This window comes from Triturus cristatus, chromosome 6 (genome assembly GCF_964204655.1).
Source record: "Triturus cristatus chromosome 6, aTriCri1.1, whole genome shotgun sequence".
NCBI lineage: Eukaryota > Metazoa > Chordata > Amphibia > Caudata > Salamandridae > Triturus > Triturus cristatus.
The window spans coordinates 700,741,414-700,765,162 of NC_140589.1; the positions used below are offsets into that span (position 1 = coordinate 700,741,414).

Here is a 23,749-nt window from a genome sequence, read left to right on the forward strand (position 1 = left end):
CACAGCTGCGTCTCAGCTTGTCTTTGTCTCCTGTTGTACATAGCACATTCTCACGATGATGGTAAGATAGTTTCGTGGGTTAATGTGCCTGCTGCAGGGATCCGTGTGCAACTTCCAGGCCCCAGTCTGCGCCTGGCATAGAGTGGGGCAGTGTGCCATAGCTATAGGATGGCCCCTGGTGTCTGTATACAGCCCTCTGACTGCAAACCTATAGCAAGAAGTCTGCATAGACAAGTTATTAAGGTGCATTCTCCTACGCATTATTTACCCTCAAATGCATGTCTAAAATATTGTTGTATTGCTTTATTATTTGGTTTTAAATATAGCCCATAAGTATTCAACCTTTTTCACCTAATTTGTCTCACTATACGCTTTTGTTCTTATGGTGCTCAGACTAATCTCTACTTAATCTGAAAAATACCAGTGTCCGCTTAGCTTAACTGATTACATTCTCTATAATGTTATTCTCACATTATAAGATTTTTTGACAACTTTATTTTAAAAAATTGAACTTGAGATAACAGGTAATTTTTATTCACGGATTTGGACTTCGCAGTCTGCGTTACGCTTTAGGTATCAAATGCATCATGGCTTTAGTGGGCTCTACCAAATTGTATGGTATAAGAGCGAGGATATTAGTTGGGAGCTCACATTGCAGCCTCCGTCCCCTTATATTTTGTCACCACTACCAATATCCAACCATCCTGATTTCATATGGGATGCCTTAAAGGTCTTGCGTCATTTGTCCCTCAATCAATTGAACGTTGGTCCGTTGTTCTCTGTGCGAATATGATCACACCTGCCTGACGGATCAAATTTGGCAGAGGGCCGTGTCTGTTGTAGAAAATTATCTTTTCGCATTTGTTTGAAAGGTTGCCATATTCTTTCAGATTATGACATTTTCTCCTTTAATGTCACTGTAACTTTTCTCAGACTTTAGTCGACCACCAGCTCAATTTGGGTGGGTCCAGTGCTTTCAATTTCTGGGCAGTGCTCTTCCTGGCTACTAGTAGCATCTGTGAAATGGGTTTATCTGTACAGGAGGTAAGAGGCTATAGTCCCTCCTAGTCTACGTCTCCCAGTAGCCCAACCAACTGTTCTAGTCTCAGTTCAACCCTTGTTGAACAGCTCTACAATCCCACCACATATGGATGTATGTTCCCTGAGTGTTCAGCACTCTTCTGAGCCCCTCCCTCTGAGTTTTAATTGTATTGGGGTCATGTCAGCGGCACCCCGCCCCCTCCCCCCCTGCCAGCACCCTCAAAAACGAGAAAAATAAAACGATAATAAAATGGGTTTGAAACCCATTTTTTTATCGTTTTTTCCCTCTAACGGTGCGGGGTCTTGGGTTCGGGCCGGAGGGGATGACAGTCACTGAGGGGGGAGTGGTAAGCACTGCCTTCAGTACGCATGTGGGTTTGGCTGGCCGTCTCAGGATGGCTAAACCGACATGCGCACTGAAGGTGTCTCCAACCCGAGCTGCTGTGTTGCCAGGTTGGAGACAGCAGGCACAGCCTCCCAGTCTCTCTGGGAGCGCTAATCGAGATCGCTCAGACCAGTCCTGTCACTGCTCTCATGCTGCTGTGAGCAGCGTCAGGATTGGCCGTAGAGGGGATTCTAGAAGCCTGTCTGCAGAGGAGCAGAAGATCGCAATGCGGCTGGCTGAAGGTAAGTCCTAAAAACAAAATTCCCCCCCGGGAAGTGCGTCATCCCCCTCCCCCACTCTGCCCTGACACCAGCCGCCAGTGGGTCAAGTACCATCTGAACATAACTTCATAGGCGTTCTCTTTATATAGAAGATATAATAATATAATAGAAGATTGTGCTGCTCCCCGCCATATCTTTATTCAAGGGCTTTCCAATATATTTTTTATCTATCATTATAGGATTTTAATCTTTAGAAATACTGCATGGATCGAGTGAACCCTTTGTCAAGATTTTGTTGGGAAAATGTCAAGGCAAGCTGCTTCAGATATTTAGAAAATGTAAAGCATTTTTAGTTGGTCTCTGCTGAAAGAAAACAAAGCCACAGCCACAACAAATTTAATTTTCTGACTTCAAGGTAAAATGTCAGTTGCTTTTTTTTTGTTTTCCACAGTACATAAAACTTACTATAAAGTATGAGCCCTCATAATAAAAAAAAAGCCCCTAATCATTTCATCTCTATGAATCAAAAAACACTTAACAGCTTTTCTGGCGTAACCAGTTGTTCTCCGTTCTCTGATCGATTCTCGATGCCAAGATTCAGCTCAGAGCTCGGCCTGCCAAATTTGAGAACAAAAGGCTGTTGATGTCTCGAAAAGATAAGCTAAAGAACGCCGAGCGCATTCCATTTGCTAGTCCAATACCGTGGCGTGGTCCCTACTTGTCTTAAGTTCCTATCCCTACTTTCTTCATGATTAACAGTTCCCCGTCCATGTCGCATTTTTTTTTTCATTTCAGAAATTCTTCTTATCTATGGCATGACATGCCAGAATCTTTAGTTTAATTGGACCAACCATTTTACGTGGCCTTATTGGTTTCCCATTCAATTTGCAGTGCTTAATTTTTGGGCACTGGTACGCTGCGGATAGGGAATCCACCGCGTTTGGTCCTATTCAGTGGGTTTGCAGCGTGAGCTGTATCAGAAAATAGAAGGTCAAGTCTGCTTTTTAAAAAAATTTGATTTAAATTTTAATATAACAAATCATGACACTAGATAGCATAGGCCAAGCATAATCTCCATGCAATGAGCAGGGAAATGCATATAGCATATTGATTTGTGTGCAGCATGCTAGCACTACTATTATTCATACATTGGCATACAAGGCCTGTATCCAGAGCAAACCTGCAACCAAGACGCTGACTCCTATGGTAAAAAAAACACTATCCCTACCAAAAGGTGTCATGGCTTCGGTCTCATGACCGGAAACTGTGCTTCAATCCTGATTTTCCATCTTATTTTACGCTCCCCTTGCCTTTTGGAGTAAGATGGTAACTTCAGAGCAGCCGAAAAATGCCACTTTTGGCAAAGACGAAACCATTAAAAGTTAGCTTAGTTGTGCATAAAAAGGTAACTTTACTGCTATGTACTATGATGACAGCCGTTCTGAGAATCAGTAATTTTAATGTGACTGAAGCCCTTCCTAACACAAAGAAAGAAATGAGAGAGCTGGGTCAGACGGTTTCAAGATAAAGTAAGTACAGTCAAGGCCAGGGCGGCTTTAAGGCACTGTGACCGGTGCAGTCGCACCGAGCGCTGACCTCCAGGATGGAGGCGGTGGATTTAAAAATAACTCATGGGTTAATAGCACATTCTGCAGAGTTCCTAGGGTCTCCATCTGTTTTCAGGCAACAATAGAAATGTCCAGATAGCTTTGCTGATTAATGTTCCTGCTGGAGAGAGATGGATTTTTGTCTACTGGCAGTTTTGGCTCATCATAAGTTAGCAGAGAGGGTTAGTGTGCCTACTGCAAAGAACGTGTACCCTGCAGATCACTGAACTGAGTGTGTGCGAACTATGAATAGCGCTCTCAAAAACATGAAATGCATGTCAGAGAGGGGCTATGGAGAGATGAGGGGCACTATTGGAGAGTGGTAGTGAGGACATTTGTGTTGAAGGAGATCATTGGAGGGGGTACCAAAAGGACTGTCGCACCGGGTGGCACCGGGGTCAGGCTCCGCCTGATCAAAGCCCTCCACATTTGATTTATGTGGCTCCCGGGACTTATGTGCTTCCTTTCCAAATCAGCATGAACTTGCAAACCTACAGATGCGCAGTGTAATTTTTAAATTTAGAATAGGACTCTACCCCCTTGTGGTCACCATTTAGGGATATCTTCCTTCAAATGAAGAAGGAATGTGCTGTTGCGAGTTGCAGAATAAATATTTTATTGGACTGTCATTTTCTATTGACACATCAGAAATTTTTAAAACATTTTTTTAAAAAGTTAAATAGAAAATCCAGGTTGGCTGCATGGAGCTTTCTATTTCAAATGCATTCTTTGGATGTAACTTGTGCCGTGGCAAGATTACTAATGGTTTTAAAATAATTTGTACCTTCATTGTGCCTATTGAATGTCAAAAACTTTTAATGATTTTGTTTTTAGAGTCTGTATTTTGATTGTCTGTTTGGATGCTATGGTATATAATGTACTTTGCGATGTATGAATGTTTAATGCAGCTTGGTTTTATCTGTTTGTAACTGGGGCAGTGCCTTGTGTATTAATGTTTTACGAGCTTGTTGCTCAAATAAACAATATTTTTTGACTAACTGACTATTGTAAAAAAAAAAAAATATATATGAATGTTTCCTAGAAATCTCAAGCACAAGCATAGGGTGCACAGCAGTGTTAGTATCTATCAAGTCATTACAGTACATCATATCTCGCAGCCACATTGCCTCGTTCGGAAGCTTAGTGCTGACCCAGGGCATCACCACTCATCTCTTGGCAGTTAGCATAGGCATACTCACAAACCTGCACTTTTTGGGTGTAGATCCCCTGTAGCCCCAAGAGGGCCAGCTTTGAAGATGGAATTATTGTGACCCCCCCCCCCACCATGACACTTAGAGGGATAAATAGTTTAGTAGTTGGGCAATGGAGGGCAATCCATAAAATATAAAGAAAAGCTGCATTTGTCAGTTTGCATTTTTTGTATATCACCACACCTCTAGGGGCAAATGTACTATAATCTCCAGGGTGTGATATAAACAGCAGAAAAACTTTAATACATTGCCTATAATGAAATTGTGTATTTTAAACCTGGGCGCAGCAGTATTTCGAACATTATTGGAATATTGTATGACAGATATCCCACGCTTGATGCACCTTCCCAGTTTCCATCAGTTCTGCATATATGAAGGAGATTGTTTTGCTGCTGTGTCCGCTACGTATCATATCTGATGGAGAATCCTTGGCGCAAATTCCTAATCTTAGAATATTCCCGAAGCGTCAGACTGGATCCTGAAGTTTTTGAGCAGTACCTCTGTGTGGCGGTAGGTGGCATTGTTCAGCTCCTTGTCGGCATTGCGCAGAAAATTGTGTGCGATACCTATATAGGTGCCACACCGGCATGCTGACATCAGTTATTTCCGTTCTGCACCAGATAGCACTGATCCATGAAGAGCAACCCTTGGAATGGGGGTTTCTAGTTGGCAGTGGTTTGCACCCTGTCCAAGTAGGCAGCCTTCCTTTTAGTCAGGATAAGGGAGTTACACCCCTAGATAACCCCAGCTCACCCCCTTGGTAACGTGGCACAAGCAGACACACTTATCTCAGAGGCAATGTGTAAAGCATTTGTTAATAACACACACAGTAACACAGTGAGAACACTACAAATGGACACCATACCAGTTTAGAAAAATAAAGTATCTTTATCTAAACCAAACAGGACTAAAGAAGACAAAAATCTATTTACTTGTTTTAATCACATATGAACTTTTACTCCTATGAAGAATACGCGTTCAACAGGACTATCTTCATGGTGTTGGGTCTAGTAGCTCTGTTTTACCTAATATTTATTAATTTTAATCATTGATGATTTTTAACCCAATGTAAATAGGATGTTGTACGATGTTTTTATTGAAACTGATCTGAATTTTATATTTCTGTGATTGTAATTTCTTATGGCTTTTAGCCGAAATAAAAGGTTTGATGATGATGACGACAAAAATCCAGCAAACATATATCAAGATATCACTTTTAGACCATTATTAAAAAAAATAACAGTTGTAGAAACATATAGCTCCAACTGGGGCTATTACGACATGGTGACAGGCCCAAATCCCAAGCACCGCACCGACCACAAGGTGTGCAGGCCGGCCATGGAGTTACACGAACCCCCACTTAACATTACCTTGGAAAACGAAGTCAACAGATGGTGCATGGCGTCACAGAGGTGAGGTGTTGATTGACTAAGGTAAGGCCGGCTCCTTACTGCCAGAGAGGAGGCGAGGCGCCGAGTCCGGGCTGGCAGGGGAAGTGAGGCGTCAGTTTCATTTAGCAGTTCAGTGTATAGTTCGGGAAGTCACCCACGTCGGTTATCAGCTCTGCTATGACGAGATGCAGGCGCTGGCAGCGGGGAGATGGATAATTAAGGGCGTTGGAGCTGTGGTGTAGGCAGGGCAGTGCGTAGTGGACTTCACAGGCAGGGCCCACGGCCTCGGTGCGGGTTGACACGTCACTGACGGCGTTGTGTTGTTTTTCTTGAATAGCAGCAGCAACCACACGATTCCAAGGGCCCTGGAACTGGAATGGGCACCCTTTAGCAAGCAGGAGTCCAGTAGAGAAGTACAAGTGCTGTTTAGCAAGTTGCAGTCTTTCTGTCCCTGAGACTTCAGAACAGGGTGCAAGCACTACTTCAAGCACTTGGAGAATCCTCTTAAGCAGGATACCACAGCAAGGCATAAATCCAGTCCTTTCCACTGCCCACAGACAGAAGCAGCAACTGCAGGGCAAACCAGCAAAGCAGCACACAGGAAAGGGGTAGTATTCTTCCTGACAGCTCTCCAGCTCTTCTTCTTGGTAGAGTCCTCTTAGTCCAGAAGTAATCTAAAGTTCTAGGGTTTAAGGTCTACTACTTGTGCCCCATTTTCTATTTGTAATCTGTTTCAAGAGTCTCTGAGCTCAGTGAAAACCAGTTCTGTTCTCCCTGGTCCAGCTTCACTACCTGAGGTGGAGACAGGATTGTGCAGAGCAGCCACAGCCTATTCAGGTGCTAGTGAAAACTCCTCCCACCACTCTAAATGCAGGAAGATCTATTAAGCCTGGCTCTGAGTCCCCCAGGAAAGGCAAGACACACCTCACCCCCCTTGTGACTGTCTAGAGTGAATGTACATCCCCTGTTCCTTTCACACCAAAACCAGATAGTGAATACATGCAGAGGCACACAGGATGGTTAAACAAGAAAATGCCCAATTTCTAAAAGGGGCATTTTCAAACACACAATTAAATGACCTTTTCTAAAAGGTATGTTATTAAATTTTGAGTTCAGAGAGCCTAAACTCCAAATCTCTAGCTGATCTCTAGCTGTTCCCAATTGAAAGTTACACTTCTAAAATGTTACAAGGCAGCTCCAATGATAGCCTATGGGAGAGCTAGTCCATGCAATAGTGAAAAATAAAATACACAGTATTTCACTATTAGGATACTTAAAACACACCATTATGTGTCCTACTTTTCACATACACTGCACCCTGCCGATGGGGTAGCCTTGGCCCTACCTTAGGGGTGACTTACATGTAAGAAAAGTGAAGGTTAGGGCCTGGCAAGTAGGTGCACTTGCCAAGTCGACATGGCAGTCAAAACTGCGTGCGCAGACACTGCAGTGGAGGTCTGAGACACATTTGAAAGGCTACTGGTGAGGGTGGCACAATCAGTGCTGCAGGTCCACTAGTAGCATTTGATTTACAGGCCCTGTGCACACAGAGTGCACTTTACTAGAGACTCACACAGTAAATCAAATGTACTAATAATGGATAACTAATCATTATGTTGTGACAAGATATCTCCAAAGAAACCAGCTAGATTCAAACCATGTGGTGCCTGTCTTAGGCAGATTTGTGTGATGGAACTTAGTTTGTTTGTGGTGCTTGAAGAGGGACCACAACACCAAGACATGCAAGGACTGCCATGTCATGCACACGGAGATGCTGAGGGAGCAATTCCCTCAAGCTCATGGATGCCCGACGACCCCGCGATGCTCAAGAACACGGTCGTGATGAAGGTACCAGGATCGTTCCCAAAGCCACACCTGACGATCGTCGTTCTGCACAAAGTCATCAGGTAAGTCCCACAATCATAAGAAGTCAAAGACATATTCGACTTAGCTGTATTAGTTAAGTCTTCTAATGAGGCGCAGGAGCATTGGCAGACCAAGCCTCACTCTTCGGCGGAGTCCGAATCAGAGTCTGTGCTTTTCTGACTTTCCCAGACCCGAAGCAACCTCCCGCCCTGCTTAAATAATGTTATGAGGCCATGCACCTCATTTTTGGGTGGCCCGACCCCTCTGGAGCGCTTTCAGGCCCCACTGGCTCGCAAGGGCCCCCCACTGGATCCTCGCTAACTGGTTCGCCCTCGGCACCATTCTGGCCCCATGGATCCCATGTTAGATCCAGGGCGGAGCCAGCAGCGAGACCGAGACCTTCCTTGTCACCCGCTCCAGTGCCAATTTCCATGGCGGTGCAGTGCCTGTTGTCCCTCCCAACACTGAGGCAGATGGGCATCACCCGACACCAATTCTGGGCAAATCAGGGACCATGCTTTACGGGTCGAAGCCAGTGCCTTTTTGCCTTTGACATGCCCTGGAGAGGAAGATGAATGGGAGGGGTCTGAGGGGATGAGAATGAAGACATCTGGTATGAGAAACTGGCAAGGGCCAGTGGGTTAGACACCTCACCGGACACTGGTTTGGTCTCTCTTCCTACCATGGCTTTGGAGGACGGAGCCTCTTTCGCTATTGTTGTGTGTAGGGCAGCTGAGATCTTGGACCTTCAGCTACCCACAGTGGCAGTCAAGGTGAATGTCTTGATAGAAATGCTTCAACCGGGAGTCGCCCCTTCCAAGCCTTTACTCCCCTTTAATAAAGCCCTTACCAACGTCCTACTCGGGGCCAAGCCCAAGCCCTGCACATGAGCTTCTGTGCATAGGACAATTGCCTGCCGACATCACCCTTTTGCTGGCGACACCAATTTTCTTTCCCAGCACCCCATCTTAGGGAGCTTGGTGGTCCAAGCCTCTGCAGTAAACCCCAATGTGTCCCGTACTACTCCTTTGGATAGAGAATCTAATAGGATGGTTGCCTTTGGCAATAGAATGTTTTCTTCTGCCACCTTGCACTGTGGTCAGTGAACACTGCATGCCTTTAGGGCTGATATTCCCATACGATCTTGGATTCAATTGCTTAAGTGTTGCCTATAATCCCAGGATGCCCTAGCCATACTCTTCCCAAGCTATTGCTAATGGGAGAGACGCAGCAAAGTTTACCATACAGTGGACTGTTCATGAAAGACTCGCTGGGTAGAGCAATTTCATTTTTGATGGCCTTGCGGCGCCATGCCTGGCTGAGAACTACTGACTTTTCAGGGGTGTCCAAGTCTTGGTTATGGACATACCGTTTGATGGCTCTCGTCTTTTTGGAGAAAAGGCAGACTCAGCACTGGAGCGATATAAGGACAGCAGAGCTACGGCCATGTCCTTGGGTTTGTCTATGAATCCTCAACAACCACAGTCAGCCATCTACCTCTTTCGTGGCCTTGAAGGGGGTTTCCAACCATGTCCATACCCTCTCTGTCACCACAGCCAACAGACTTCCCAGCCTTAACATGTCTGAGGACTCCGGTCCCATAGACCACGTGGGAGAGGTAGCCAGAGGTCAGGCCAGCCCAACAGCCTCCAGCAGCCACAACCTCCAAACCCCTTTAACTCGCCCACCGAACATCATGGGAATCCAGTGTGGGGTAGTATACACCATCACCTGCACCACTTGCGGTCAGTAGCATCTGACCGTTGGGTTTTGCAAATCGGAAAGGAGCTACTCCCTCTCCTGTGTGACCACCCCTCCACCAATGTACCCACTTACAACCGGCTGATGAAAGACCACATCTCCTTGCTCCTTCAGGAAGTGCTGGCTCTTTTGGCCAAGGGTCCATAGGGAAGGTTCCGGCATCAGAAGTAGGCTGTTGTTGATATTCCCGCTACTTTCTGGTGCCTAAGACGGACGGTGGCCTTGGTACTATTCTAGACCTGCGCTGTCTCAATCTTTTCGTGAAAAAAGGGAAATCCAAAATGCTCACGCTTGTGCAAGCTGTCTACCCTGTTTCCGGGAGACTGGATGGTAACATTGGACTTGCAGGCCGCATATTTCCACATCCCCGCCCTGCCTGCCCACAGACCTTACCTGTGGTAAACAGTAGGCCAAGAGCACTTTCAGTTTGTGTGATCCCCTTCGGCCTTACTAGCACCCTTCAGGTACTCACAAAGGTGATGGTGGTGATAGCAGCTCATCTGTGGAGGTCAGGGTTTCCAGTCTTTCCCTACCTTGACGTTTGGCTGTTAAAAGCAGTCTCGCCCTAGGCAGTTGTCTCCCATCTCGAGAGTATTGCAAACCTTCTGCACTCAGTGGGGTTCAATATCAAAGTGCCAAAATCACACCTGACTCCCTCTCAGACACTCCTTTTCATCAGAGCTGTTCTGGATACCGTGCATATTTGAGCCTGTCCTCCCAAGTGGTGAGTCCAGAATTTTCAGGCTATGATACCAATGTTTTAGCCTTTATTCTGGTTTTCGATGAGAGTAACCCTGAGGTTGCTGGGCCTCATGGCCTCCTGTATCCTGCTTTTTGCCCATGTTCGTTGACATATGTGGGCTCTGCAGTGGGACCTGAAGTCCCAGTGGATACAGCATCAGGGGATATCTCAGACATGATCCAGATCTCGGAGGGAACTGCAGTGGTTTGTGACGAACTGTGATTGAGTTAGTGGCAGACCCCTCTCTCTTCCCCAACCAGAGCTGACTGTAGTGACAGATGCGTCACTCCTTGGGTTCAGTGCCCATCTGGGAGAGGTGGAAATCAAAGGGCTTTGGTCTCTGGCGGAGGAGTCTTGGTTCCACATAAACTTCTTGTAGACTTGAGCAGAAAAAAAAAAACTTTTCTTCTTTGAATCAAGGGAAGGCTGATGCAGGTGTTCATGGACAACACCACCTCATGTCATACTGCAACAAACAGGACGGGTTGGGGTCGTGGACAATTTGTCAAGAGGCTCTGCGCATCTGGACATGGCTGGAATACCACAGCATTTTCTGGGTGTCTCAACTCCTGGCATGCTGTCTGAACGCCAGGATGGATGAACTCAATCAATGATACCTAGTGGATCACGAATTGCATCTCCACCAAGAGGTGTAGTGCAAGTACTCTTTCGGCAGTGGGGAAAGCCTTGGTAAGATCTGTTAGTCACAGTCAATGTCAGCAGTTTTGTACTTTGGAGTTTCCAAAGTGACTCTCTGTCATTGATGCTTTTCATCTCGAGTAGAGCTCGGTCTTCTATGTGACTTTCCTCCTATATCACTCCTGCCCAGAGCTCTCCAGAAGATCAGGAATGACTGGTCCAAAGTTATTCTTGTTAGCTGGATTGTGCATGCAGAGTCTGGTATCGTGAACTGTTGAACAGGAACAACGGTTTTCTGATCGACTGCCTCTTCTAGAGGATCTTCTGTTGGAGCAATAGGGGAGGCTTTTGCTCCTGAAACGGCACACCCTTCACGTGTGGGAATTAAGTGGCAATAGCTGACTGCTTTCAGTCTTCCTCCCAGAGTCTGTGGTGTTATTCTGGCAGCTAGGCATCCCTCCATCAAATCTGTATACGCCCGCCATTGTGAGAAGTTGTGACATGGTGTAATTCTAAAAACATTGACCCTCTTTCTGCACCTCTTTCTAAGGCTCTTCTGTTTGCTCTATGTTAGGCCCAGCAGGGCTATCCTCTGGGCACAGTTAAAAGTTATCTATCAGCCATTTCTGCATTTTTGCGGTTGCTAGACCAAACTTCTTTATTCAAGTTGCCTGTTGCGGCTAGGTTTCTTGAAGGTATCCCGTCCTTCAAAAAATTCAAAAAACACCTAAAAGCCCTCCTCCTCAACCGCTCTCTCCCGAATGGATAGCCGCCACCTTCACGCTAACCCTGACTCTGTTGCACTTTGACTTTGCATCATACAGATCCACCACAGCCCGCTTCTAGACAAGTGTGCATAAAATGAGGTTGCCTCGGGACTCTCGTACTACCTCAATAAAGCATTCATCAAGGCTACCTCAAGACTCAACCTCTACCTCAAGAATCCTCAGCACTCTTGGACCTCCGAACCTTATGTTTAAGACTGCTCTACTATGTAACTCTTATGAAACACTGTTGTAAAGTGCTCTGGTACCCCAGGGTCAGGTCAGCGCTATATAAAACGCCTAAAATAAATAAATAAAATGTCCCCCCCCCCTCCCGCCCCCCCAGGCCATTCTTCATGCCCCAGTGGGTTCTCAGTCTTGTTCTAACCTTTTGTGCATCTTTTGAGCCTCGTCTCAATTTCCCTCTTTTGCTATTGACCATCAAAACTGCCTTTCTAGTGGTCATTACATCGGCTGGGAAGGGTCCGCGAATTGCAGGTACTCTCGGCACACCCTAACTACACCACCTTCTACACAGACAAGGTGGTTCTCCGGTCACTTGCCTCCCTTCATCCAAAGACTATAATTCCTTACCTTGTAGGCCAGAATATCACTGTGCCTAGCTTTTTTGGTTCACCTCAGCCCTCTTACTCCATTGTCTGTACCCAAAAAGAGTGTTGTTATTCTACCTTGATCACACGTGTTCTGAGTGGACTATCAAATCTTCACGGGGCATGTAGGCAAAAAGAAATGGAAGGCTGTATAGAAACTGACAGCCTCAAGATCGATAGTGCTCTTCATGAAGATCTGCCATTCATTGCCCAAGAAGCAATCACCTGAGGGTTTGTGTGCTCATTCCACTAGAGCCAAGGCTGTGACCACTGCATTAGCCAGCGAGTCCCTGTCCTGGGCATCTATCAGACAGCAACATGGGTATCTATGCACACATTTACCAAACACTATTGTCTGGACAGTCAGGTCCATGATGACAGGAACTTTTACCGTTCGGTCCTATAGGACTTTCCGGTTTAAATTGGTTTTGCAAACCCACCTGTGCTGAGGCTTTGCCTGGGTATCTATTCTAAAGTAAGGAATCTGTAGCTAAAAGTCTCTATCAGATGAAGAAGTTACTGACCTTCAGTAACACCTTTTCTGGTGGGTGAGACTCTATCTAGCTGCAGATACCTTACCTGACCACCCATCCTCCTGACTCTAAAAAACGATTCAAGTGTCAAGGACGCTCTTCTCAGGGCCTTAGTATTTCACACCAGTGGTCAGTTCTCACCATGGCTCCACGCTGTTGATGTTAATAGTTGTGAAAGTAACTGATGTCAGCACACCAGGGTGGTGCCTGTATAGGTACTGCACATGTCATTTCTGGCATGGATGGCGTAGACGGTGCCAGCGAGGAGCTGAACGATGCTACCTCCGCTCAAAAATGTCTGGATCCAGTCTGATGCCTGGGGAATATTCTAAGTTAAGGAATCTATGGCTAGATAGATTCTCTACCAGATAAGACGTTACTAAAGATAAGTAACTTGTTCTTTTGTGAGCAATTTGAGTTCTGACGGAAATCGAGGGAAATCTAAACCAAAAGAATTCATGGCATACCAAAGTCTATAATAGAGCAGAAGTCGCCAAGACAGTAGTAGAACCATTGGCCTTATATTCCTGTATACCCATAAAGGCCCGTTTGGGGGTAAAGTAACCCAGTACAACAGTTCTCATATCTTTCAATTCCCAGTATCTTTTCCAAAGCTTTTTCTAATATAGGAGGAAGTAGCAGGTTATGTCTTGCACTCAGTGGGGGGTAATAGGGTACTTCATATCCAGTCCATTGTGCATTTTCCACCACACCTATCCAGTTGATACATTTACTTAAACCTCATTCCGTGTAACTTATTTTTTTAACATAAAAATTACACTTAAAATAATGCTGAGTCCATGCCCTCTCTATTGCCCACATGTCCATCAGATGCCTGCATACCAAACCAGAATATAACAATAGTGTGCCTGAGCAACTAAGTAGAATAGAAGTAAGTAGTATAGAAATGTTCTAATGCAGAAACGTATCAAGCACTGAAAATGTCCCCTCTTTATTGGTTGCGTCAAAACCTCGCATATAATATGCAACCTTCCACCTCCTCAAATCCATCTCAGCAGCACTGCCTAAGCTGTCAGAAAAATTCACACGGAATGTTAACTGGAATGTTATTGGAAAAAAATACAAAAACTTTGGTATCATCTACATTTTGATAAGAGAAAACCACCCCAGCATCAACATCCATCAGTCATCATTTGACTCTAGCTTCAAAGCTCTCCAAGGAAGCAGTAAGATTATGCCTTATCAGCTCAGTGACATGAATACCCCAGTATTTTCCCCCATCTACATTCCATCTGAGTAGGTACTTGCTCTCAAAAACAGTGTTATCCATGAATGGGAATATTTGTGGATGAGCTTAATAGCATACTTGAGGTCCAGATAGAAATGGAGCCGAAGTTCCTTCTTTTGGTTATTTCCACAGAGGTAGATATCCCACGACGAAAAATACTACTAGCTAACCTGGGACTAGTGGTGGCCAAGCTTGACATAGCGAAATATTGGGATGTGCAGCAAATACCCACACTAAAGGAATGGAGGACATGTTTGGACCTATACATGGTTGCAGAACAGGTGACATACAAAGCTAGGGGCTGCCCGCGGAAATTTAAGAAAATATGGACACCATGGATGAAATATTATGGCTTAGAGTAGGATGGGGAATCGGAGTGAGGGTTCATTGTCCGGGAGGCTGAGGGAAGAACCCTGAATGAGGTATATTATGACCCACTTGGCGTTGAACAGGAAATGTGTAATTTTGAGGTCATGATTTATATACAATTGGATCTTTCATGTCCCTCACTGTTTAGCCCTATAGTGGATATTCATTATGAACACTGGCCGGCTGAAATTGCTCTACAACCTATCGTGTCAAGTATTCATATTATGTTCTATATGTTATTTTATTGTCCAAATAAAATAAAAATATATTTTTTAAAATGAATAGGAATATTTCTGACTTTTAATTAATTTCCAACCCTAAATTTATGCCAAATTTAATGACATCTCTAATATTGGAAGCCGTATTGGACTCAGGGTTTTTCACATGTAGCACAATGTTGTCAGTGTAGAGAGATATCAGAAGTGTACTACTTCAAGCATAGACCCTGCAGTGGTGATGGAAATCACAGAGGAAGCACACAAGATGTTACACAGCCAACATACATTTTAAGGGTGGTTTTGGGCAGCCCAGGCTTGCTCCTCTAAAAGTAGATATTGTATGTTACTACACATAAAAGATTTATTAACTTCAAGAAATAGTTGCTCAGGCCTTAATACCTCCTGTATGACCTACCATTTTGGAGACTAATAGGATGGTCGCTGGTGCCAAATTCTTACGAGTCCAATGGATCACAACCACCAATGAATGCAAACTGAAGTTTGTCTGTGTAATAGCTGCATTATAAATATCCAACAACCTAGGGGCCAGGATATCAGAGAATTCCATTTAAAACACCACAAGGAGGCCATCACACCTGGGGCGTTATTTACCATTAGCAGGGTTGGCTGTAGCACTTTTGACATCTTCGAACACAAGAGGGGAGTTGAGGATCTCCAGCTTCTCTTCCACAATCCAGGCAAGTTCGGTGTCCTACAAGTCCTGAGCTATTTCACATGTAGAGTGGTGTAGTTGCGAAATGTAAGGTGTTAGTAAGATTGCCTAAATACTTCTAAAATGTCAGATGGTGACGTGGCTGAACTGTCATCTGCACAGATCCTCGTCTTAGGAAATCCTCTTTTTCTGCATGGCACCCCGTTTTTTTGCTGGATCCTGTATATTGCTGACTTTAGAACTCTGTGCACTTTACTCCTGCTAATCCGTGGTAAAGTACCTGTGCTCCCCGTTTTAACATGGTTGAATTGGTATACTCCTAATTTACCTTGCCTATAAGTCCCTAGTAAAAGGTACAAAGTGTACTTGGAGCTTGGATGTTAAATACCACTAATACACTGCAGTGCTTATTGTGCCTTCTACTACAGTGGCAGTGCATACATGGCTTCTGGTCAACTGTAGAAGTGTAAAATTGCAATTTGATCTGTCAAAATAAACCCTTTTGACGTGTCAGAACTCTCCTTTCCAATATTAATAAGTTAATCCTACGTTGGCCCGTAGCCCACAAAACATGGTGCATGGTTTTTAAAAGTAGGACATTTAGAAATGTAATGTTAATATGTCCTTAGAGTGACTGGTACCCAAAAGCTATTTTCACTGTGGCAGGCCTAGCTGGCCTTTGTAGAAAACCAGAGTACAACATAAAATACAAATACTATATCTCGGGAATGGTAAGAGGTTGAAAAATGATGAAACCAATATATTATGCATTATTAAAAATCCAATTCAAGGATGAAGGAGAATGTTTCATAAAAATGAAGGGAAAATAACTTTAAAAAGTTTCCTTTTTCTACCTGAAGGTCCTGGAGGCTAATTTGCATTAGCTCTCCAGCTTCTCCTAGCCAGTAATTAGCCTTGAATTGGTGTAAATAGGTGTGAAATTCCTCCCAGGAAGAATCAATAGGCTGACATGACATTATAAGATTAAACATTGTGTCTGCTAAACAATTGCCACATCCTCTACATTGGAAGTTCTTGTCTCTGCAGCAGCTAAGTGCTGATCATGTTAGTAAATTCATACTTTCAGTTCATTCACTCGCAGCGTGAGGTTGTCTATTTTTCTATCTATGGACTGTACATTTGCCTTAATTTCTCTAAGCAATGTTTTTGCTATTGATCATCCAACTGTCCTGCCCCCCTGCCATTTGTCGAATTGCAATTTTTCCTGGTGTCCAGTCTCCAATCTTATATGCCCCCAGATGTCTAGAATTTGGTTGGTAAATGTCCACTAGAGTCTTAAAATCAGGGGAACACAATCAATGTAACTGGCGTTTAAGGGATATTTACCAACTATAAAGCCCTCCCCAAGTCTGATATTCTACCCTTAATCATCACAGTGATATAGGATGTAGTAATGGAGCAATGTCTTTGGAGTCCCAATGAGAGGACAGTTCAGGATCCCCATCCTGCTTTAGTTGGGCACACATTGCAATCCTCACCCACAGTTCTCTACGTTATGGTGTTACAGAGGTCCACTCAATTTCACATTATCTCTGCCACCTCCAGCCGTAGTTCCCACTTCTGTAACTGTTCCATTCAGAACTGTTGTAATGCGGTGTGCTTACATATGAACAGGAGTCAATGGTCGATATTTAGTTTGAATGCACCACGATGTCCTGGTACTAGTTCAATCCTTGGTGCCATTATTCCTGACCACTGGTATCTGAAATATATCTCATCTGGAACCCCTGCCCGACATTGGTTACAGACCCTAACAAGTCGTGGTTGATGTGCCGTTAGATATGCCTCCAACGCTAGCCAAACATCAGCAGGAAAAGGCATGGGCCACAGTTAGTAGAATTAGCGACACTGCGATTCAGGCCCTCCTGCCTTGACTCATCAGTCTTTCACCAAGCCAGGCCCCTTTGACACATCTGAGATGCCAGAGCTGGAAAATAATTTCTCTGGGCCCAAGACAAGCTTGTCTGACACGGGTGAAGAGCCTAGATGGGCTATGGCCTAAAAATCGTACCGGGCACACTAACATGCCACTCCCAGTGCCTGCAGGCCTAGCCAACACAATTGTAGTCTTCTCCTCGGTGCTCCACGGCGGTCTGTGGTACCCTTCAGCCCTCCATCTATACTACCACATCCAGAAGCTTGGGATAGTCTTGGTTTCCGCCGAGCGATGCAGCAACCAAGTAGTTCTTGCTTCTTTGAGTATTTGGGCCGGCGGAGCTACCACATAGGCGACTATTTCATCATGCGGCTCTGTGGTGCCCTATCTCCCAGTGCCTCAAATGATATTATGTAAATGCAAAAAGAACAATGTCAAACTTTCACCCCAGTACAGAAATCTGGGCATAAATCCATTGGTTTTTTTCGCACTATGCCATTCAAGTTTAAACCCAGCCATGTTTAATTCAGTCTAGATCCTACCCCCCTTAGGAACACTACAGCCCGAACTGCAGGGCAGGTCCTCCCTGGACCAGAAACAAGCATTCTGGGACCGGTTTCGGGGTATCACCCCTCTTCAGCCAGATTAGCTTGACTCCAGTGGAATAGCAAGCACAGGACCTATGTCTGGGCATACCCGTCCCACTCGGGAGGTGTGTGGGGGGGCGGGGGACAAATGCAAAAAAAACAATTGAGGGGCAGAATGCTGAACAATGGCAAACATTCACCCCAGTAATCTGGGCCTAAATCCATTGTTGTTTTACTCACCATGCCCTTCCAGTTTAAACCCGGCCATATGAAAAAAACAGTCTTGACCCTCCTCCCCATGGAGACAGCCCGAACTGCTAGGACACGTCCTCCCAGACCGGAAACAAGCATACTGGGATCGGTTTCGGGGTATCACCCCATATCAGCCAGGCTAGCTTGACTCCAGTGGTATGGAGAGCACGGGACACACATCTGAGCATGCCCGTCCGCTCGGGGGTAACAAATGCAATAAGAACAATTGATGGACGGAATGCTGAACAATGTCATACATTCACCCTAGTACAGAGATCTGGACCTAAATCCATTGCAGGGTCAAGACTGATTTCCATATGGCTGGGTCCAAACTGGGGTGGTGTGGTGAGCAAAAGAAGGATGGATTAAATCCAGATCTTTGTAACTGGGGGTTAATATTTGCATTGTTCAGCATTCCGTCCATCATTTGTACTTTTTGCTTTAATTATGTAAAAACATATTATGATACAAGCATGGGGTGCTCAGGAAATTCTGGGCCTAGGACAGGGAGCGCCAGCTTCCCTCCCCTTGAGACGATCATGATAACATCAGGCTTTGATCTCAAATCATTGACTAACTTTTCAAGGAGTGCCCATGGATGCAGCCAGTCCTGCCAAGAAGCTTGTGGGTTTATTCTTTGCTCTCTCTGAGCAAAGTTACAGCACCTGCCCTAGTAAGTAATCCTCCTTCCATTCCTTTTACCTAACCGTTCCATTCTTCTTTCACCCACAGCCTGTGTGCCTAAATCTGGGAGAGTTAGATACCAGAATCAAGGCCTAGCAGCGAAAGACTAAGGTGTTTCTAAACCTAAAGCATCATCCATGTTTTCAGTGACCTATTCTCTTAATTTTTATGTGTATGTTTTTGTTTTTCTTTTACCTTCTGATGGTTTTTGTCACTGCTAGCCTAATCTATTTTCATGTACTGTGCTTCGGTTTGGTTTGCTAATAAATTACCTTAAATCAGGGGATGAGTCCTTGTCTCCCATATACCTGTTATTTACCCTCTTTTGCTGCAGACAGTCAGTTGGAATACTTCTCTAGTATTGGATCTGTCATAGATTCACTTGATTGAATTACCCAGTGTCGAGCTGGAGTTCCGCGGTAGATATAGTAGTTTAAGTTTTCTGCATGCTTCAAGGAAAAGATCTTTAAGATGTATGCTGGCCTTCCCTCTGCATTGACAATTCAAGACATGCCGGGTTTACCTGCGTGCAACCTGTGTTTTGCTGCCTCTAGTTCCCCTTCGACTGGGCACTAGATGTTTGCCTGGCTTTGAAGATGCCTGCTCTCATGGACATGGAACTACTGATGAGTCCTTTATTGACCCATTATCAAAGTTGTCCCATGGGTTTGCGGCTTCTCCATAATGCAGCGTATGAACCACTCCTTCTTGAGGAGATGCGTGCATCGGCACATGGATCACTATACAGTGGCTATCCAAAAATGGATGCAGGTTCTCCAGTATCTGTCTTGGCATTGGCTGAGACCGAGGATCATATCTGTTCTTTGGAACTTCTGACCTGAACTGTCGACCAATACTCTTCTGCGGAGACTGACTCCTTCCTGGAGTCCCTGGCTTTTGAGTTTGTGAGTGACATCATAGATTCCTCCGACTCACCAAAATTTGGATATCTTTTTCTAAATTGACATATTGGATATTTATATTTTTCTAAATTCATAGTATGACGATGCTTAGCGCACATGCTTTGAGTTTGCTTATCTTGTGACCGCAGTCATTTTTTTTTAGCTATTTGTCGTGCTGTTACCCTGACCAAAGGGAGGGTGTCTTGTGTTTGCTAGATGGAGATTGTCTTATTCCCTATGCTAGCCTAACTATGCACACAATAGGCCGCTTCTGCTTTGCACACGTTACCAAAGCACACACATGTTTTTGTGCCATATTGCATTTTTGCATATAGTCAGCACATGTTTTGGGATTTTGTCCCTATTCTGGGATTTGGTCTACACAGCCTAGGCAAGGTCAGACAACACTGCTCTTTGTTATTTTCTGTGGTCGGACACTAGCACCTAGTCATTTTGGAGACACCCAGCTGCTGTTTTCGAAAACACATGTTTTGTCATACAACCCGGCACATGTTGTTTTAAGCAAATAGAGAGCATATACTGGCAGATAGCGCAAAGGTCCTGAGACAAGAGAGCTGCGTCATCTAGGATCTAGAACAATTATCTATGAATGCTAAGGTATGGGGTCTGTCATTAAGCCCATAGATCTGTAATTTATATTCATTTAGCTTTTGTAGTGAGGGTGGATTTAGGCAAATATGTACAATAATATGACGGGGCTTTTTGTTGTATACGATCTCATAGCCATGCTAATGACATTACGGACCTGTATTTGTTTGCCACTTGTGGCTCAACTATTGCACATTAGAGCACAATAGTTGAAATAAATATTATACATTTTCCTTGTGTCTCTTTTCTATTTATTGTGGACAAGTATGAGTGAGAGAACAAAAGGTGGTGACCTGCTACAGCGATCCTGAGGGGAGCTGGAGTGTTGTGTTCTGGGATGCCAAATCACTTGCGTCTCTGGAAAGGTTTGGAGGGCAAGTGAGACACTATGAGCTAGTTGGATTCCGGCCCATAGATGCTAATGGGGCATGGTGACTCAGTCCCTATATGCTGACATTTTTTCGTCTCAGGCTGAGTTCTGTTCCTGAGCAGAATTCCTGCAACATGGGATATTGCCATCGGCAGTAGACCCCTCAAGCCCTGCATCTGGCATCCTATTAAAGACAGGCTCCTCGTGGAAGAGGTGGCAGCCAATCTTAAGGTCAAGAGTCATCATGAGAACAGTGACAACTTTCTGGTAGCTGTCATGGAATCTACAGATAACCCTGTAAAGGGGCAAGATCTCTCATTACTTCAAAGCAAGAAAAACATAGCATTGGACAGCTGTGTTCTGACTCTTATACAATTTGGCTATAGTTTTGAGTTTGTCCAGAAACTTCCACCAACTCTCCCATTGAAATAAAATCATCAACATCTTAGTCCGGTACAAGCAGAGCTCTTCTCAGTGCTAAAAGAGAGAGCAATAGAACTGGTCCCCAACACCCAGGGCTTTTTTCTCTCCAGAAAGAAATCAGGCGATTGGAGACCAATCATAGATCCACAGCAATTAAAAAAATTCTCAAGAACCAAACATTTCACTAGGTAACCTTACAAGAAATCATCCCGATCTTTCGAAAAGGAGATTACTTTTGTCCACACTAGACCTCCAGAATTCATATTTTCATACCCAATCCACCCCTAGCATTGAAGATTTCTGACATTTAAAGTGGCGGATCACCCCTATCAATTCAAAGTCCTCTTAATCAACCTCAAGAATATTGACAATGTGCATGGCCCCAGTTACTGCATATCTCAAAAAGTGGTGACACCAGGTCTTTTTCTATCTTGAGAATTGGCTTGTGTAAGGAAATTCATTCACAGCAACAGAAACCTATACCAAGGCCTGTCTGAGCTTCTTCAAGAAGCTATGCCTTACTTTAAACAAAGCTGCCAACATCGCAGCCGTCTTCGTGGCAAGACACCAAATGCCCCACTGGTGGATCACTTCGCCTCCAAAGGTGACAAGAGGATGACATCAGATGGCGGGTCATCAGCATAATAAAACCTCCAGTGAGAGGCGTAGATATTGATCAACTACTAAACAAGGAGGAATTCCAATGGATCCTTCGAACAGGAAGCATCCATACAAGACTCAATCGAATGGAGGATTGGACCACTTTGCTTTGATTCTGATGAACTATTGACAGATCATGCACTCTGACCAGCACGCTTGCATACGCATTATGACTTTCTCTACAAAGAGCTTTGTTTGATATTATTTTCAGAGTCAGCAGGATCCACAAATAACATGATCTCTCTCTGTTTTTCTTGAACTCAGCATCTCCTCATTAGGAGACTTATCTATAACATGGTCTGGTTTTAATGCTTTTTAGGTTCCTGAAATATTCTTTCCAGGTCTCATCCAATTTGATTATCATGTGTGTCCTCTTAGTTTAATCTCTAAACTCCAATTGGCTTCACGGTTAAATGTATTCTATGCCATAATTCTCCCTTGAACCCTTATGGTTATAAATTCTGGCATGTATCCAAACCTTTTTGACATATATGCTGCCACCTTGTATGTGCTCCTGATTATGACATAGTTTTTCATGTACAGTGCAAATAATACCAATTATGGATGCTCTTTGTATTGTAATTTTTTAAATTGATCTATTTCTCAGTCCTTATTCCACCCACTTTAAATATGGCCGCTTCCTTTGATCTCTTTTGTCTGTCCACTCCGATTCTGTCTGTTTGACACTGTCACATGACGTAAAATGCTGCTTTTCACCTAATATGTCTCCCGCCACTTCTGCATTTCACCCGAACACATCGATTCAAAAGTGTTCTGTACCGATGAGCGATTCCTTTCGCCCGGTTTCTCCAATATCAGTAATTCCAGTAGGCTGCTCTACCGCTTCGCGGGAACGGTACAAATACCTCCCCTAATGGTTCTCCTCCATTTTTCTCCTACAGATTTTTTCATCCTTAATAATTACTCGCGCTTCATATTTAGTAATTGGCACACGTTTGTGGTAATACCTTAGTTCACAAACCACTCTTTAAGTTCACTGTCACACTTACACCACCTTTTACTTCTCTTATTCACTTCATAGGTTTTTGTGGTAAGCAGATGCTTGCCTCCTAGTTTCTCCGAGTCCACTGCTGGACTATTGCTTTCCCAGCAGGGGGTAAGTTAACCTCTTACACATTTCTCACCTTCACAAGGACACGTTTGCTATCTTCACCGAGCGCAACAATATATCACCCATGGTAAAATTGATCACCCATGATATAATTTGCCTAGGAATGAACTTTTCCCTTCCTGTCTATCATTTTTACTAACAAGACCAATATCTAACTAGAGAGATGTAAACCCGTACACGCCTCTATGTCTGCATGACTGTCCTCGGTCTCCAATCTATACGGTCAACTTTTTAAACTTTTAACTCCATATCCCTGAATTTACCTCTCTTCCACCCCCCCCCCCCCCACTCCCCCCCATTTCCCAACCCCTCTTTTTCTTTACATCTACAGGCATCAATCTCAGACATGTAACTCTATGTCCTGATGATGATCCCAGTATTCCATGTATGGGACCGAATTGTCGTCGCCTCCTTTACACTAGCATATGTATCACTGAATTGTCCTATGGCTTTGGCCTTTATTTATGCTTGACAATTTAATGTTTCTTTTTCAAAGCACTGAGAAATGCCTAAGTCCTCCAGTATTCATTTAATTTCAAGCTGCCGCCTACACATGCAAATTTTCAAGGAAGAGTTCGACACACAGTGGGTTCAAAGACAATTTGGCTTGCTTGTCACAATAACACGAAAAATGAAATAGGCTTTGCCTTGGTGGACTTGGCACAAAAATAAAATTAGATTGAGGCTCCTCCAATAGGAATCCAAATTTTAATGACAACAGTTGCTTTTCTAGGTGGCTAGGGAGCACAACATCAGGATTTAGCCATCAGTGGGCTTGTGGTGGGTGAACAAATCACTTCTTCACTGCAATATCCTAGATTAAAGGGCAACCACATTAGTGCTACAGTCATTCTTTCCAAGTATCACAGTAAGTTCAGTACTGATACAATGTCCATGTATTATGTAAACAAGAGGGAGGAGCATAATCTCCTCCCCTGTGCAAAGAAATGCA

The 23,749-nt window shown here is 44.2% G+C and overlaps 1 protein-coding gene across 2 annotated transcripts in view; it reads left to right on the forward strand.

Annotated features, from left to right (window-relative positions):
* The window catches only part of ASCC3 (activating signal cointegrator 1 complex subunit 3), a 2,113,369-nt gene that overhangs the window by 1,724,253 nt on the left and 365,367 nt on the right, over nucleotides 1-23,749 (forward strand). The gene's annotated exons all lie outside the window — the stretch shown is intronic.